Genomic DNA, 6,176 nt, shown 5'->3' on the forward strand with positions numbered 1-6,176 from the left:
TTAGTAAACACAAATTTATCAACTAATGTCTATTTATTAACTACATGTTAACTACATTAATATTTTAGTAACATCAAAACAATCAGGAGGTTATTAACATGTTATTTATATCTAGAATTTTTAACTGCTTTGCTTTTCAATAAAAAAAATTATCTATAACAATTTATATATCATATTTAACATATCATATTTAATAAAAAAAACATTATATGCAAATTACTTTTATTGGACCCTAATTTTATTTTCGTATTTGTTCAGAAAAGATATTTTTATTTCAGCTCCTTGTTAAAAAAGAAAAGACAATTTTACAGTTTTTCAACTTTATCTTCGCACTCAATTGCTCTTCTGAAAACAAATTCTGGCAATGAGGATTTTTTCATCTATTAATGTTGATGGAATTAGCTGTAACAATATTGGGAGTGCATCCAATGTTTTTTTTTCTTTCATTTTCTTTAAAATCACGTTTGCAACCATTGCTAAAGATATAAAAACGTTTTAAGACCTGCTTTTACAAGCGCTGTGGAGAGCAACTTGGCGACAGAGCTGGTTCACCAAGAATGCCAAGTGGTGCTTGATCCAGGACTGATCTAAGAATCCTGAAATTTTATATCTATTTATCGTGTTTCATACCATTTATCGCAGAGAACTTTTGTATTTGTCCGTAAAAATTTCAGAAACAACTTGCAAGACAGTATAAGCACCCCCACCAAGGTTGGAGTTGCACGGTATAATTTACTAATTGAAGATGTGAAGAGAACAGGATAATAAAAATGGCAGTTGAAAATGAAAACTGGATCATAATTATAATAAAGCTTTTATTCAGTAGTATTTGTAGTGCTCAAGGTACGAAATTAAAATTATATTTTATCCATAAGACTTTCTAAGTGAAATAATAAATTTTGCATAATAATATCAAAAAGGAAAGGCCATGGGAGATAAATCCCACATGACTAGTCTAATCAAAAAACCAAATTAAAAAGTGATTGAATTGTTCTCAACACACAGTTAGGAGCATGGGAAGAGATTCATGATTCGCGATTTATCAAAAGATAAAATAGCCAAAAACAAAACCAACCCCCGTAATCAATATTAAAGTAATTTGGCTATAGCTAACTAAAAAGGATCATGAGAATTTGTGTAATCTTGTAACTGAAACATTTTTTTGGTAAGAGAAATAAAGAATAAATAGTTAAAAACAGATTTTGATGTTCTATTTTGTCGCGGCAAAGAATTAATGAGTTTTACATTTGTATTGAAGAAAATGTTAGCAGTTACATTGATTGTTAAGAAAAGAATAAAATATTTATATTTGCTTTTTATGAAATGTAATAAAAATCAGTAATCTGTTTAATTTACTTACAATTCAATTAAGAATGATTAAAAAAATAAATTTAAGAAGTTAAAAAATTTTAGAAGCTAGGAAATATGTAAATGCCTTTTAAGGCATCACACCCTCGTTTCTTACCATTCTTATGGCGTGTGAATGACGTGAGACTATCTCTTTTTCCTCAATTTCTTCGCTTTTATTCATTTTCATGGAATTAATCTTTAAATTTAAGTTTTTGAGATTCGATTTTTTGAGGATATGTAATCTATTTAAAAGGCAATTTTATTTAAAGTAGTATTTGTTAATTTTAAGCAATTCGGGGGGATATAACGAAATAGAGATATTACCGATACAACAAAGGAGAAACTAAGGAAGATATACTATACTAAATAGATTAAAACAAAGCTTTAAGCAGTTATGCTATTCTCAATGAATTCTGGAGAAACAAAAACATAACAAATTCCACAAAAAGTAGAATTTTCAATACTAACATTAAATTTGTCCAACTCGAAGGATCTGAGAAATGCCACTGTAATAAAAATAACATGAAAAAATTTCAAGCATTTATTAACAACAGTTTAAGAAGAATCTTTCGTATCAAGTGGTGCCATAATAATTGTAAAGCAGAAATCTTTAGAAAAGCAAAAATGTAACGGATTGAACTGGATCACGATCATAATCTACGTAAACCAGAAGAGTTTAAAGAAAAACAAGTTTTTGATTGGAACCCTCAAAGCAATGGAAAAAAAGATAAAGATTTAAAAATATTTGGTGTAGGACAATTGTAAATGAATTGAAGACAGTAGGAAATAGAGTAAGATGGTAAACTACGATAGAAACCCTATGCTCCATTTCGGAGTGAAGAGATATTTGATTGTGTATATAAAATAGTAGAATAAACTTTGATTTGAATTTACATTTTGACTTTTTGTTTTAAATTTTATTTTTAATTTTGAGCCTAGGAAATTTTATGTTTTCTTTTCTTTCAGGTTGCGTTTACGCATTTAATACAGAAGAAAAATTAAAAGAATAAATAAATGAAAACTAAATAAGGATAATGCCTTTTCGATTTGATTTTCATTTTTTGGTATCTAAACACGTATGTGTTATTGTATTTTGGACTTTGTACTATATTAGAAATATTTTATTTTTAGGGTATGAGATGAGTTAATGAGCTAGCGCAGAACTGCATGAATAGTTCTGAGGACCTTCTTCTTGCGAGAGATAGTGAGAAGTGCACATAATTCAAAATATAATTTATGTAAGGCAACATTAATTTTTGAGTTATTTGTTCAAAGTTAAAGATATTTTATTGCAGTACAAAATTAATATTTGATAAAAAATATTTTCTGGGATAATATTCTTTTTGAAAATATAACGTCTAATGATGAAGAATGTATCATACGTAGTTTAAATTTCTAATTTAATTGGCGTAATTAAGTTGTAAAGTTGAACTTTTTGAAAAAAATGAACCACAATTCACTTCATTATTTAGATTTATTTGCTATTTGCTCGCTAGTTCTTTCTGCAAGACACTGGAATAGCGATAAGAGCAATCGAAATTATCTAAATTTCAAGCATTCCCGAGCATTGATGAGCAATAAAAAATTATTGGTCACAGCCTTTAATGCAATTAAAATATACTATTAAAGCAATTAGTGTGATGTTTCTGAAAGATATTTGCTTAAAAGTTTCAACAGTTTAACGTTGTCATTTTAGTTTCATAGTTATTTGTTCGAAATGTAAATTTTCATATTCAAGTCAATTTGGTTTTCTCAGTTTTATTTTATTTTTAACGCATTGGCATTTTAACTTTTAATTGATTTCTTGATATCGATTCTTTTTTGATTAACTGCCCCAGAGAAAATGATACCCGATTTCGGCTTGCGCTGCAAAGATGGCTGTTTAGTATTTCAGTCATATGCTGGAAGGTCGTCCGTTTACCATTTGCACCACACCGACCATATGAGAAGGCCGATAAACTTCCAGAAATAACATCGCAACCTTAGAAACAGCTTCCCACATTGACTTCCAGGCAATGACAAACAACCAGAAAGGTAGCAAGAAATTTGTTGGAATTGATTTAAATTTTTTTTAATATCAATTAATCATTATATCAATATTAAAATCAATTTCATTATTTTTACACGACGCACCTTTTCTGGATTATAGTGCTTTTAAAAAAATTCGTTTTTGCGCTTTTTCCTGCACTTTTTATTTATTTATAAGTCGTTTCTGAAGCTTTTTCAGAATTTTTCCGAATTGTGAACGAATTTAGAATGTGTCACCTAAGACTATTGCTACTTGACGTAGCTTGCTTACTCGAAATAGATTAGAAAGAACAGTTGCTACCTTAAACAAATCCACGTTTCAACAACCGATCAGGGATAGAGATACCCACATTGCGTCACTTGCAGGTATCCCATTGATAATATCATTGATAAATATCTCTAATGTTGTTTTCTATCTTTCAATATAGCTTCCATATGGAATAAAGTATAAAAAAATATGCAAAATATTTCCTACTTGTAAAAAGCAGCCGTGTCCTGTTCGCGGAAGGCAAATATTCCGTTTCGCACTTCGAATCAGAATTAGTTAATGATCAGTTCTCTTATTATAAAATGTGTATAAATATATTAATGATAAAAAATGAATGGATATAAACTCACAGCCGTATCTTCTCCACAAAAAGAAAACAAAATAGCTTTTTTTTAAAAAAAAGAGAGAGAGACTGTTACTATAGCAACATAGTTTTATGAACTAGAATAAATACCAAGCAGATGATAAATCTCAACAACAGCGTTTTTGATTAGAGCTATAAGCTATAAGTTATCCTTAAGACATTTGAAAAAACTGAATTGTCCATGGCTTATTTTAAAAACAGTCTTCCCTTATGTCATTGAGGAAATTTCACTTTTTGAATGACTCTAAATTTAAAATATAATTTTTTAAAAAAAAAATCAAAAATCGGGATTCTTAATTCGTTTATAATTTTATTTATTTAGATTCATTTTTAATCTCGCATTTTTAGAGCTTACAGCATATCCGCAATTTGGTTTATAGACACACAGACTGACAAACACACACAAGCTCTAAATTTTATTTTATGTATAGGTTATTTGTTACCCTTCTCGGTTGCTTTAACATATTAGATTAAATAAAACATATTTTTAGCAGTACCAAAATAACGACTAACTGCATTCAGTGTCACCTGGAATAATGCTGACGTTCAAGACAAATCGTGACATTTAAAATTTATTACAGCCAAGCGACTTTCTGCTGCACTTATCTATCTTTTTAATAAATCTATGATAAAAATTTACAGTTTTGGTGCCTCTAATCGGCAACAAATCTACTCTGAAATACGTTGTCCCTATATAAGAGTATATTTGTAATCTATTAAAACTGCACCAATTACCACGATGTAGTTCTCATTACCAAAATTATGTATCATTGGTGTCAACAATAATATGGCGACTTTTTATTGTACCCATAACAGAATAGTTCCATTTCTTCTTTAATTTTGCTTTTCAGTGCAATGCAAAGTGTGAAAGTCATTCTTTATCTTATAGTATTTCGTACTCTGCTGGAGACTGTTTCTCACGGATGAACGACACAATGTCGTCTTTCAGCTGCCAAACTCGCTCGAAAACACATCCTGCACTAAGCCACCTTACTTCTGTGTAATTCACTACATCAGAGCATTCAGATAGCACGGACAGACTAAGGAAAATCTCTGAAATACCTGTGACTAAACTCACGAAATTAAATAGTATTAACAAGCTTAACTACTGCATCAAGCACAGGTTTCATATTCAATGCTGAATACGTAGAGAATCTTGATGCATAACACAATGTAGAAAATTAACGTTATTCCTGGTATAGTTCTGATTAAAAAGTCCAAGGAATCCAGATATTTTTTCTGTCACATTTTGTTCCCTATCAGTCAAAGTTACATATTTTTGTTAAGGCCACTTTCAAAGTTAAAATCTCTTCCTGAAACTCACAAGAAATGTCACATCCGGTGGTAGTTCGCTTTTAAAGGTAGTTCCCTTTGAAATTACTTTGAACATGCGTGCCAGTTCCTCGATAATTTCAAAGTTCTCATCAGCACCTCTTATAATTAACACTAATTGAGCAGTATCAATTATATCAGTGATTTCATAGCTATTGAGCAAAATTTAGTTATGTTTATCAAAATTTGAGTTATGTAGAAGACATTAAAATCATCAGATTTTATGCCTTGTGTTTTGTTTGTTACATTACTATTAACAATTAACATAGATAATTTCCTAAATTGTCTAAGTTTATAATTTTTACTCAACAATATGTGAAACGTAACTATAAAAGAAACACAAAGTAAATTAAGAATATAGTTTAGTTACACTGTTTATTTATTTTGTTATGTGGCAAAAGAAAACACATACATTTTTATAACTTCATGTGAATCAGACTTCAGTTCTAATAGAAATATCAATAGAAAAACATGTCCTTAATAAAAAGATGTAAAACAGAAAGTATATTTCATAATTAAATTTGAGCAAAGCGTTGAATTTTGCGTATAAGAATAATGATTTTTAGGAATAGCACTGATTGAATCAATAATAAATAAAATTCTTTTGATCTCATTTTATTAATTACACATTTTAACTTAACGAAAAACCAAATTTTTTTTAATATTAAGAATCTATTTTAATTACTAATACTTGATTTATAAATTTTAAATATATAGATACATGATTTATAATTTTCGAATAATCTGAACTTAATAATATTTATTATATAATATAACTTATTAATTATTATTAAATATATTATAATATTTATTATATAATATAACTTGATATAA

The sequence above is a fragment of the Parasteatoda tepidariorum genome, chromosome 7 (assembly GCF_982258835.1).
Source record: "Parasteatoda tepidariorum strain Cologne lab strain chromosome 7, Ptep-v5.0, whole genome shotgun sequence".
Taxonomy (NCBI): domain Eukaryota; kingdom Metazoa; phylum Arthropoda; class Arachnida; order Araneae; family Theridiidae; genus Parasteatoda; species Parasteatoda tepidariorum.